Here is a 14,399-nt window from a genome sequence, read left to right as displayed (position 1 = left end):
AATTTGAAGAATGGTTAGAAGAAATAGAATCAGTAACTATTAAGAATAAAGGATATGGTACTATGAGAAATTTTAAAGAAATATTACATTTAGAAGAAAATATTGCAGAAGAAGAAAATAGAGGGAAAATCAAGAAGTTTCAGAAAAGTATAACATATCAATGGTGGGATGGAAATAAATATCCAAAACCATGGATGAACGATGATTTAACAGATAAGATAATAGAGAAAATTGTAGAAACAAAAGGTTTGTTGAAGAACAAAGTGATGTAGGAGAACTAGAAAGTTCAGATGATTTAGGAGAATCAAGTTCAAATGAAGGAGATGAACATATAGAAAGAATATACAGAAATTATTGGTTAGAAAACGGGTATGAAATTGATGTTGAAGAAATAAGACGAATAGTAAATTTTGGGGTGGAACATGAAATAATGAAAACTAAGGATTTTATGGAGAGCTATATGAAAATTAAGGAATTAGATGATGAAGAAATAATTAGAGAAATTAGAAAATGGTATGCTACGAATGTCACAGAATGTCCATTATGTAATAAAATGATACTGAAGAAAGAAGCAGTAAAATACAATAAAGAATTTACAGGAGAAATATGTAAAAGTTGTTCTGAAAGAGAGGAGAATGATGTTAGTGAAACAGAACTAAGAGTAAAAAGAATACAGAAAATATGTGAAGGAGCAGAAGTTGAAGTAACGGAAGGAGAAATATTACGAATGATAAATATGGATTATACAGATGGAGAAATCTTAAATTGGAAGTTTATAAAGTTATTCCAAGAAAATAAGAATGAATTGGAAGAAGTCATAAAAGAAATATTAGATAAATATTTAGAAGAACAAATAGAGATAGAAGAAAACAATGAAGAAAAAGAAGATACAAATGATTCAGAAAAGATTGGAGAAATATTAGATCCAGAAGAATATGAGATTTGGGAAGGAAATTCTGAAGACTTCAATGAAAATGAAGTCGAAAATAATGATGAAAATATTATAAATACAGGAGGTTTTAGTTTAAGTCAAAATTCAGATTCAAATAATTCGTTGAATATTAAGGATTCTGATATTGAAAATTCTGATAGTGAAAGTGAAGTATCTAATTATAATTTACAAGATTTATTTCAAGAGAATATGGCAAATCAAGATCAAATAAAGAGAATAGTGGAAAATGCTATAGGACTCGCACCTAATACATTAGATAATGCATTAGGAGCAGGACAAACTTTAATAGATAGAATTCAAACTGCAGGAATGGGAGGAATAGTAGGGATGCCAACTTTTAGTGGAAAAGAAGATGAAGATGTTAACGATTGGATTAGACAATTTGAAGTAGCGTTTACAGTAAGTGGAAGAACAGAAGGAAATGTTGGAGGAGGTATATGTAATCAAAATAAAGCAAATGTAGCAATAACATGTTTAAGAGGAACCGCATTACAATGGTATAATGAAGAAAAAGAAAGAGTAGCAGCTAATTTAGTAAACTGGTGTGATCATAATGATGATAGAAATTTGAAAAATAAATTAATTAATAGATTCACTAGGGAAGATGTTAAAAGAAGAAAAATGATAGAATTGACAAGAATTAAACAAGAAAAAAATGAAAGTGTTGAAGAGTATACTAGAAGATTTAGATCAATATTAAGAATTGCAACTAGAGGTCAAGCATTACATGATATGTATCAAGTAAATTATTATATTCAAGGGTTAGAACCTACATTGGGGTACCAAGTTAGAAGAGGTAATCCAACAAATTTAAATGATGCAATTAATATAGCAAGAGGAGAAGAAGAAGCTAAAAACAAATTGATAATGAAAACAATGGGTGTAAATATGGAACAAATAAGACAAGAAAAGAATATAGAAGAAATTTTAAAAGAAGAAACGAATAAAAAAGAAGAAAATGAAATATATAAAAAAATGCAAAAGCCAGTTAATGAAAAAGATATTGATGAATTAAGTAAAGCGTTAGAACAATTTAGAGCAGAAAAAATAGCTATAGAAGAAACGTTAAATGAAATAAAAAATCAATAAAGAAGAAATATAAATAGAAATACAAATACAAGAAATGCAAGAATTATAAGATGTTATGAATGCAATGAAGTAGGTCATATAAAACCAGAATGTCCACAATTAAGACAGAGAAATAATTATAGAACGCAAAATAATTTTAATAGGAATAATAATGAAAGAAGAAATAATAATGGTAATAGAAATATAAATTTAATGGATCACGAAAGATATTATGATAATAATAGAAATTATAATAATTACGAAATATATAATTATGAAAAAGAAATATTTCCAACTCTAAGAAGTGGTAGAAAATATGGAAGAGATTTAGATAATGACTATGATGAAATGGAAATTGAAGATGTTCCAATACCACCAAAAAGAGAATATGATATGAAAATGGATATTGATGGTGAAAGAAAAAGAGGATTTTCTAATAAAGAAGATAGAGATAAAGCATATCGATCAAGAAGAATACATAACCAATGTGAAAGATGTGGATTAAGAGGTCATTTTATAAAAGAATGTTCAAATCCAGGAATGAAAAGAGGAAATAAAAATATTAGAGTACGAGTTAATGTACCACCAGAAAAATATGTAATGGATATGTATAATGAAAAAGCGAATATAACATATGGACAAATTTACAATGAAAATCCAAAATTTAGAAGAATAGCTAGAAATTATGATGAAGATGATAATGCATGACTACACTCGGACCAACAAATAAAAAGTGCAGATAATAAAAGTGAAACTAGAGCAATAAGAAGTAAAGTTATAATAAAAGGAAAATTAGTATCAATAATAATAGATTCAGGAGCATCAGTCAGTTTAATATCAGATAAATTAAGAAAAGAATTAAATATTCCAATAATAGAAAAAAGTGATATTAGATTTATAATGGCTAACGGAATAAGAGTTGCATCAAAAGGAAAAATAGAAATAACAATAGAAATAAATGAAAATACAGAAATGAAAATAATTATGGATGTAATTGAATCAGTAGAAAAAGAATTAATATTAGGAAATGATGTTTTAAGAGAAAAGAAAGGAATAATAAATTATAATGAAAAGACATTAATATTAAGAGAAGATGGAAAAGATATTGAAATACCAATAGAATATGAAAATAATGATGAAGATATTAATGATGATAATGATAGTGATGATAGTGAAGATGAAGATAGTGAAAATGAATATGAAGAAACAAGTGAACGAGAAATATATTTAATAAATAATGAAGAAAAAGGACATATTATAGAGGAAAACTATTGGGTCTTGGCCATAATGATGGAGAGACATTAAAGATGCACAAAGGCTGGACAGACGAAATAAAATATAAAGATTTAGAGAAATTACAAGAAAAAGAATTAAAAGATTTAGTTAAAGAATATGAAGATATTTGTATATATGGAGACAAGAAAATAAGTAAAACAAATATAGTAAAATGCAATATAAGGTTAAAAGATGAAATGCCAATAAATCAAAAAGCATATAGAGAAAGTACAGAAAATAGAGAAATAATAAAAAGAGAAATAGATAAAATGTTAAAAGAAGGAATAATACAAGAATCATATAGTCCATGGTTGTCACCAGTAGTAATAGTAAATAAGAAGACAGGAGATAAAAGATTTTGAATAGATTTTAGAAAAATAAATCAAATGACGATAACAGACGCATATCTTTTGCCAAGAATAGATGACTTATTAGAAAAATTTAGAGTAGCAAAATGGTTTACAACAATTGATTTAGCAAGTGGATATTGGCAAATAGAGATGAAAGAAGAAGATAAAGAAAAGACAGCATTTATTTGTAGTCAAGGATTATACGAATTTAATGTTATGCCGTTTGGATTAAAAAATGCACCGGCAATATTTCAAAGAACAATGAATAAAATATTTAAAGAATACTTAGATAAATTTATGAACGTATATATAGATGATATTATAATATATTCGAAAAATTGGAATGAACATTTACAACATATAAAAATAGTATTAGAGGAATTAAGAAAAGCGAATATGATGTTAAAGTTAAAGAAATGTGAATGGGCGAAAAAGAATGTAGAATATTTGGGACATGTAGTAGGAACAGACGGATTAAAACCAGATAATAAGAAAATAGAGAAGATTAAAAATTTAAAACCGCCAAAGAATATCAAACAAATAAGAGAAATAAATGGATTATGTTCATATTATAGAAAATTTGTGAAAGGATATTCAAAAATAGTAAAACCAATAATGAAATTAACGAGAAAGGATGTTCCTTTTGTGTGGACAGATAAACAACAGAAAGCATTAGAAGAATTAAAAGAAAAATTAATAAATTATCCGATATTACAACATCCAAATTTTGAAAAAGAATTTATATTAATAACAGATGCATCAGGAGAAGGATTAGGAGCTATATTAGAACAATTAGATGAAAATAATAGAGAAATAGTTATTAGTTATGCGAGTAGAAGTTTAGTAAATGCAGAAAAGAGGTATCCGATAACAGAATTAGAATGTTTAGCAGTATTTTGGGGAATAAAATATTTTCATAAATATTTATTTGGAAGAAAATTTAAAGTAATAACAGACCATGCAGCATTAAAAGGATTTATAAGTACATCAAAAGTTCCTAAAGGAAGAAGAGGATGATGGATGATGGAATTACAACAATATGATTTTGAGATAATACATAGACCAGGAAAAGAAAATAAGAATGCTGATGCGATGTCAAGGTTAATATGAGAAAGATAAAAGTTTAAAAAATAATAAATAGTAATGAATAACGAGATAAATAAAATTAAAAATGGTTGAAAGAATAGGATTAGAAATATATGTATTTATAATTCATACAAATATAAATTATCATTGCATATTATTTGAAGATAAAGAAATAAAATTTATTTTACCATTTGAAAACGAAATAGAAAATTTATTAACAAATGGATGAAAAAGAATATGATAAAATTTTAAAGAATATAGAAAAAGAAGAAAAATACGTACAAGAAAATGGAGTTTTATATAAAATTAAAGATGAAAATAAGTTTAGAGTAATAAGAAGATTTGAATTAGAAGGAATAATGTATATGATGCATGATCATGAATTATCAGCACATTTTGGGATTCAAGCTACATATGAAAAAGTAAAAGAAAAATATTGGTGGAAGAATATGAAACAAGATGTAGAAAAATATGTAAAAAGTTGTGATAATTGTCAAAGAAGAAATAATCCACAAGGGTTACATGAATTACATCCAATAGAAGTAAAAGAACCTTTTCATATGATTGGAATAGATATAATAGGACCATTACCAAGAACGGAAGAAGGAAATAAATATATAGTAGTAGCAATAGATTTCTTTACGAAATGGCCAGAAGCAAAAGCAATAAAAGAAGCAAATGCAAAAGAAATATCAAAATTTATTTATGAAGAAATAATTTGTCGACATGGATGTTCAAAGAAAATACTTACAGATAATGGATCAGAATTTAATAATCAATTGACTAAAAATCTTACAGAAAAATTTAATGTTCAACATAAATTCTCGACTCTTTATCACCCTAAAACAAATGGATTAGTAGAACGATTTAATAAAACATTAATAGAATCATTAGCGAAATTAGTAAAAGAAAAATTAACGATATATAGAAATAGAGAATATGAAGATAAAAATTGGGATCAAAGAATAGCACCAATATTGTTTGCATATAGAAGTAAAATACAAAAATCAAGTAAAATGACACTATTTTATTTGACTTATGGAAGAAGAGTAATATTACCGAATGATGAAGAAATTAAAGGAATTACAATGATTAAAAGAATAGAACATATAATAGAAGAATTACCAATAAAAAGATATGAAGCAAAGAAGAATATTGGAAAAGCACAAGAACAACAAAAGAAATATCATGACAAAATTGGAAAACGAAAACAAAACTTTCAAATAGGAGATAAAGTATTATACTTTGACGCGGCAAAATATAAAACACATACAGGAAAACTAGAAGAAAAATGGAAGGGACCATATTATATACATGAAGTAATAATAAATGGATCGTACAGAATTAAAGAATTAAATGGAAGAATTTTAAGAAGACCAGTAAATGGAGAATTATTAAAGAAATATTTCGATAGGGAAATATTTGAACCATATATAGTAATATAATATGTTTGAGACCCGAATTCGATTCTTAATTTATGGGACATAAATTTTTCAAGAGGAGGATAAATGTAATAACTGAAAATATAATAAATAAATGATTGCAGATAAATCCTACGCAGTAGGTTATATGATATGGATTCTACGCGAAGAAATAGTTGGAAATACAAAAGTCATGTGACAAGTCACATGATATGGTTACACAAATGAAAGGCCGAATCAGTCACGTATGACAAATGGCGCAGTAAATGACGGATAAATATTTTCCCGATGGATAAATAACTAGCCAATAAAATTATATTTATAGTTTAGTTTAGTGTAACGAGATAATTACATGATAATAGATCTTCAAATTTTATTAGAAATATTAGAAATATTAGAAATATTTTTCTTAAAAATGTATAAATACAAGTGGATTTCGATAGGAAATTCAGGAGTTCAATTTTTGAAAAATAAAATTATTTCGTCCTTTAATAAAAAACTAACACATTCTTTTAACCTTTTTCTTATGATGAAAAAGAGGTGTCATTTGTAATGACCTAATAAATATTTATAATTTTGGGAAAACTATCGCAAAATTAATTTTTGGGTAAGAAATTATGTTTTGTAATTTTTGTAACTAAATTTTATTTTAAAAACCAAGTACAGATATTATTCGAACTCAACACGTCAGTGGCAACATACAATATTTTATTTTAATATCCTATGGGCGGCGTGTCACAACCCAACATTTTACCTGAAAATGACTCGCTTCCAGTGACTATTGATAATTGAATATTCTGCGAATTCAACTAAAATTGTTCTATTTTATCAGCTGTAAATTTGTTAGTTTTTGCCAAGAATCTAACAAAAGCTCAGTTATTGAGAAGTTTTAATTCCTTTACATTTTCTCCAGAATTTATAATATTATCAATGTGGATATCAGCCATTATTTGTCGCATAATTTCCAGTTCTATTTTCCTATGGCTGTTCAATAAGGTGCCTAAAATTTAAAATTACGATTACAGTGACACCTCTCTAAGTGCATCCCCCTTGGGACCATAGTAAAAAAATAGTAGAATGTGCACTTAGAGAGGGTGTGCATTTATAGAGAGTAAAATATTAAGAGCTCTTATAAGTTAGAACTAGGTTTACTGTGCACTTAAAGAGAATTTATATAGTGCGTGCACTTATAGAGAGTGCACTTATAGAGGTGTCACTGTATGCATAAATTAAGAATAAAAATCTTAAACCTAAATAAATAGTTATAGTTTACCTAATACACCATTTATATGTTTAAAGGAGAAATACCAGAATGCATATAAAGGTCTAAAATCATATGTACATTCACTTAAATGAAGTGAAAGATAGAGATTGGGAATAATTTTATCTCATCCATAATGTTTCTCAATCAACTTCACAATTTTAATCAATCTCTCATGCGATTTTCTCACAGCATCAAGTTCTAAAATTTGACTTATGAAAGCTGTACAAACTTTTACAAAATGATGGAAAATTTTCTGATCATGTACTGAAAGTAGGGTTTTGATCCTATTTTTTAAAGCAATTCGGATAGAATCTGGATCTTCTCTTGCAAATCTGGATTCTGAAGTAATTAAATTTCTAATGTCTGTATACCATTTAACTTCTTTCCGTTGTGAAGAAATAGAAACATAAGCCTTAATAAGTATTTCTTTCCATAATAATAAATGAGATTTGTCACCCAAAATAATTTGGTCTAAAAATAAGATATTTTTTTGAATCCAGATTCTGAATTTGACTTTAATTCTGACCAAAATTATAATTTAGACTGGAATTAATATTAAACGTCAAAGATTAACTGTCTGCAAAATTTGCTAGCTCTGGCCAAATTTATAGTGCTGGCTCAAATTAATAAAAACGGATTCATCCGTTACAAAAAAGTAAGATCCAGATGTCCAAAAAACAAGGGAATCTGGATTTGAATCTGGATTGACCAGATCTGGATCAAAACCCTAACTGAAAGGTGACTTTATAGCGATATCGTAGCATAAATTGTGAAAAAGATTTGCCATAATGCCATTGATCTGCTGTAAAATTTGAAAATTCTTCTCTGCAATAGATTTTTCCAGGGATTCATCCCAAATCAGATGGAATCTGAAACTCATCCATTTTTTTTTTAAATTTTTATAAACGATTGTTGGTTCATAATTCCTTCATCAACCCAAATTCTTTTCACTATCCATCTTGCGATGCTTAGAAATAAGCAGTACATTGGATTGATAACAATGAACCTTATAGGGTCAAAGTAGGACCCCGCTTACTTCTAATAGAGGTCTCCGAAAATATAAGGTAAAATTTATATTAAAAAAAAATTTTAGGTCTCTTAATAGATAAAGGTAAAATTATATATATGACAAATAAAGGTCTCCGGATATGTAAGGTAAAGTTAAAATAGGTTTCCGGTTTTATAAGGTAAAATTAAATATAAGTTTACAAATGTTTCGGTAAATAATAAGGTAAAATTGTATATAAAATTTAATATTTACCTTATATATACTAATTTGAAATATTGTACAACAATTATTACAATATTTGGTAATATACGTTTTATAATTTTTTCTCAAAATAAAAAATTTATTCTCTTCTTTATACTTGTAAAAACCATTTTATATTTTTAATTTTATTTGCATTAGCACTATCTTTTTGAAAATTATTACAAAAATTAGCTTTTAAAATATAAAAATTCGTACAGCAATTAGCAACTTCAGAATTTAATTTCAGTACTTTGGTTAAATCAAATCATATTTTACTATCTAAGAAAGTTGTTTAGTAAGGTCGAACTACTTATATTTGAATTTTTATAGCAGTTGGAGTAATATTTATTGCATACGAGCATTTTTTTATTTAATATTAACTTAAAATTTACGTTTTTTGTTTATTAAATTCGGAGCGTAATTTGGGCATTTTAGTCAAATGAAATCACCTTTTTAAGCTTAAGTAATATTGTTCGGCGAGATCGAAACTACCTGAATATTAATTTTCATAAGAATAAGTTTAATATTTACGGAATACGAGCAATTTTCGCACTTTTAATTTTTTTTTATTTTCCCGATCAGTGATTATAGGGCGTAATTTGGGCACTTTGGTCAAATGAAATCACTTTTTCATGCTTAAGTAAAGTTGTTCAGCAAGGTCGAAAATATTTGGATAAATATTTTCATAGCAGTTGGATTAATACTTATGGGGTACGAGCATTTTTTCATAATAATACCAATTACGAATTTATTTTTTTTAAAAAAAAATTAATTAGATTTTTTTAAAGAAAGTAAGTGAATAATAGTTTCGAAGTAAAGTTAAAGATGTGTGTCTTTAAGATTTTTTTTATAGTATTTTTGTAATTCAAAGTACTTTTTTTACTAATAAAAGTTATTTATCTTTAAAGAATAAGAATTAAACTTAGTAAAAATAAAAAATTTTTAAAATTTATTGTAATGATTATAAAATATTTTGTTTATTTAATATTTAAAAAAATTTAGGTCTCTGAAAATCTAAGGTAAAATTTAATATAATTTTAAAAGGTCACTATATATATATGGTAAAATTATGAGATAAGAAAGGTTGGTAAAATTACTAGTAAATCTGAAATTTTGCCCGGAGACCTTTATTAGAAGTAAGCGGGGTCCTGTCAAAGTATGACAATCGCAATAATTCTGACCATCTAACTCCAGTATTTTTCGTAAAATGTTTTTGTAAAGCATTAGAGCTACAATGTCGCTATTCATGTGCATTTTCACGAAACTTGGCCAAATCTTGAGTAACAAACCATTTATTTATATTGTCCATCCTGGCGAAATTATTTTATCAATTCTCATAATTTGCTCATTTTTGCACCAGTAACATAGGATCCCAAAAAATACATATAAAAGTCAGAGATGATGAGCAAGATTTTAGCTTAAAATAAGCAAATATTTTTACTAAGATCAATACACAACTGAAAGTTAATTTTTGACTTTATAATTTATATTAGAATAAACAAATTTTTTTTATGACATTTGTATATTAAAAAAATGAAATCATGGCTTTTTTTTTTAATTTAATTAGTTGTATTTAGAATATACTTTCAGTATAATTGATTTTTAATTGCTAGCATTAATGATACCGGGCAAAACTGAAACCTTTAGCATATGACGAAACTGAAATATATTTCGTCATTCTACTTAATTTCTGAAATTCCAAAATGTTTCATCATTTGACGAAATTATCACATGATGAAACTAAATATAGTTTATTATATGATTCACATTTCATCAGAGATCCGCATAGATAATCAAAGTTCAAAATAAAAATTTCTTTAGTACTCCAAATATACAATGTAATAACTAATGAATATAATCAATATATTATGTAATAATAAGAATATAAATATTCTGTGATGAATATGTCATACATGTTATATTATAGAAAAAAGCTTCTCAAGTCTCAACAAACTGACAAGCAGACAAAGTAAACCAAGTCATTGAAAATTTAAACTTTAAAGTCAATATGTCTAATGAGAAAAAAAGAAAACTAGATAGTCAACCTTAAAGTGAAGTATGGAAGCATTTCGAGAAAACACCTCTCAAGTCTGCTGGACATTTTTCAGCAAAATGCACTTATTGTACAAAATACTGGTCTCATGGTACTTCAAATGAGTTAGAAGCACATTTGGCAAACAATTGTAAAGATGTTTCAAAGTATATTCGTTCTTTTTACTTGGGTGTAGTCTCTGCATGAAATTTTGGAAATGAGAATGCTTCTCCATCAGATAATAATAAAAAAAGAAAGACCTAAAATTTGGATCAGCGTAAAATAACTGAATGGTGTGAGCCAACCACCTTACCCTCTTCAAAAATAGCCTCTATTACTCACACCCTTTTGCGCACATTTGTGTATTGTGGCATTCTTTTCTTAGTAATTCAGAATCCATTCTTTATTGAATTCCTTAATGAAATAAGACCAGAATATGAACCGTCTACAGATGAATTACTTAGCGATAGACTTTTAAGCAAAGAAACATTAAGGATCAATAAAAAAGTTGATGTCATTATCAAGAATTCCAACAATTTAACGCTTGGTAAGATAAATTTTAATTATTTTTTTTTTAGTTTAATAATTAATATATTTTTATAATTTAACTTTTTAAACTTTAAAGCTCTTGATGGGTGGATAAGCCCAACTGGTGCCTCTATCTATAATTACATAATTCTAACACCTGATCGAGAACAATATTTTTATGCCCTTCACGATTACTTTAGTGATCATCATACAGGAAATTTCTTGCAAATGGAATTGCCGATGTTATAGAAAAAATTAGTCCTAAAAAAATTACAGCATTAGTTACAGATAATGCTGCTAATTGTATTAAAACACGAGAGATAATTTCAAGTCAATATCCAAATATTATCAACATTTGATATATTGCTCATTTTGTTAACTTGATAACTAAAGATATTATAGGTATGCTTTAAAGTTCAAACAATATCATAATTTACAATTTCTAATCACAACTTCTCTAATTTTATTAAATTTAGATCATGATTTTGCTAGACAAACAATTAAAAGTTGCAATCAAATTGCATCATTTTTCAAAAAATCTCATATGGAAGGACGTTTATTAGCTGATAAAGGTGAAAGTCTTAAAACATATTGCGAGACTAAGTGGACTTCTATATACGAAACTACCAGTTCAGTTTTGCGTTTACAAGCAGCTTTAGAAACTGTAAGTTGTATTTATTGTTCATCTTATTTTACAAATTATATTTTACAAATTAAAATTTAAAATTTAAATTTTTAATACTATAAATAATTGTAGGGTTTATTAAATAATCCTAACGACATTACAAGTAAAGCTGTTAAAAAACATATCTGAAGCTCAGAATTCTTTGGAAATGTTAACAAATTAACAGAGATTTTGAAGCCAATTAAAACTGCAATTACTTTACTTGAAAGTGTAAACACTAATCTCTCAGACTGTTTCATCATATAATTAATTTTATTAGTAAGTGCTATTAAAAAATTACCTTCTTAAGGAATGATGGAATTTCATTAGCATTATATCAAAGCATTTAATAAACGTTGGGATAATTTTGATTCAAAATTATATATACTTGCATACTTCTTACATCCGGATTATCATGATTAGTATAATCTTATAATTCTCTAATTTTTTTTTGAATATAATGTAAAAATATAATCTAATCTTTTAATATTTTTAATAGAAACTGGATTAAAAATAGAATATTGGAAAATTATAACTACCATTGCAGCACAAATTTGGTAAAATAATGGAGGGAATAAAAGATCATATGACCGTCTCTTAGCATAAATACGTAACTATGAATTGCAAGTTGCAACGTGAGCCATATGACCAAACATTTGATAGACAACTTGAAATACCAATGAGTTGGTGGCTTTCAATTAAAAACAAATATGATCATCTTTGTAATTTGGCCATAATGATATCTTCTATTACTCCACATAGTGCAGGATGCAAAAGAGTTTTTTTTACTTTAGGTTAGTTGTATGGTAAGTGAAAATAACATTTAGGACTTTTAAGAGTTGAGGCTATGGCGAAGATTCATTCATTTTTATATATCAAATATAAAAGCTGAGCTTGTTTATGCTAGCCAAAAATACATAGTAGATAAATTACATGAAATAGTTAATGATTCAATATTTTTACAGTTTGAAAATGTGGATGAAACTCATGAAAATGAAACAATTTTGGAGCCTTTAAAAATTCCCAATCATGAAGTTCAAGTTTTAATAATTGAGAAATTTATTGATTTAAAGAAAACAGTAAGGGAATTAGATAATGAAAATAGTGATATAAGTGCAAGTAATAGCGAAATTGATAGCAGTACGTAGTGTTGATGATAATTACAGTAATGATGATAGTTCCAATGAAAATGATGAAAACGATAATTTGGAAGTGAAAACTGATGGGTATAATATTGAAGAATTAACTAATAAATATTTACTGGATAATGAAGATATGTTGTAAGTTGTAGTTAGAAAAATAATCCAGTCAAGATTTTTTTTTTGTGTATTAATAAATAATAAATATTACATTCTTTAAAGAGTTACTTTTTTTATAAGTAACAATGATAAAATTTATGATTATCATGTGTTTATTGTATTACAATTAGTTATGTTTTAACCAAAATTGGTTTTATCATTTCAGATAAAAGATTAAGTTTCGGAATTAGTTTAGGTTTTGGAAAAAGTTTAGTAACTTACAAAAAAATCCTAAACATTTCAGATTTGAAAAAACAGTTTCGCCCAGTATCATTAGTAGTATCGTTTCCAGACTTTTTGTTTTTCTTTTTGTTGTCTTTAATCATTTTGTAAAGTGTTGTAGCTTTTTAAAATAAAGAAAAATAAAAGAAAAAGTAATAAAAAACTTCAAAAAAATTTTTTATTATTTTCGTAAATATTGTCAAGTGAGCAGAACAGGAGAGAGTTTTTTAGTTTTTTTTTAGTTTTAGTTTTATCCTTTTACGATCACTGGCTGATGAGTTATTCAACAAAATGTTAAGCATCAGCATTATTATATTTCTTGATTATGTTTACTGCGCCATTTAACATTTTGCTAAATTTTTCGGTACCTAGTTATTGTAAAAAGACGATTAATAGCTCGTTGGAATCGCCTTATCAAGACGAATCGAGTGGTGGTAAGATCATCTCTCTATGATCAATATTGACGGAATTACTACTTAAAAACCATTTAATATTTTTTAATTTTAGAAATTGATCTAGTGATTGGATTTCGATGTATTTTATACCATTAGATTCGTCGCATCAAGACGAATCGAATGGTAGTAAGATCGTCTCTTTAGAATCAATATTGGCAGAGTTATTACACAAAAACCATTAATATTTTTTTAATTTTGAAAATTAATCTAGTGATTGGATTTCGATGTATTTTAAACCATTAGAACCGTCTCATCACGACGAATCGAATGGCGGTATGATCATCTCTCTACGATTAATATTGGCGGAGTTATGATACAATAAAGTTTTAAGTATAAGTTTGGCTAAAATTATATTAATTTTTAGCCAGAATTATGATATACTAATATAAGAAATTTTTTATATAGTCACATCTCTTTATAATTACCAAATATGGACTGTCCCAAATGTGTGACTACTGACTATAAAGAGAGTTGACTGTATAGCTACAATCAAATTCCAATAAAATCATTAAAGTTGAATGCAAAATTTTTCAAA

The sequence above is a fragment of the Rhizophagus irregularis genome, chromosome 18, assembly GCF_026210795.1.
Source record: "Rhizophagus irregularis chromosome 18, complete sequence".
Classification (NCBI taxonomy): Eukaryota; Fungi; Glomeromycota; class Glomeromycetes; order Glomerales; family Glomeraceae; genus Rhizophagus; species Rhizophagus irregularis.
Note: the sequence above shows the minus strand (reverse complement) of the source record.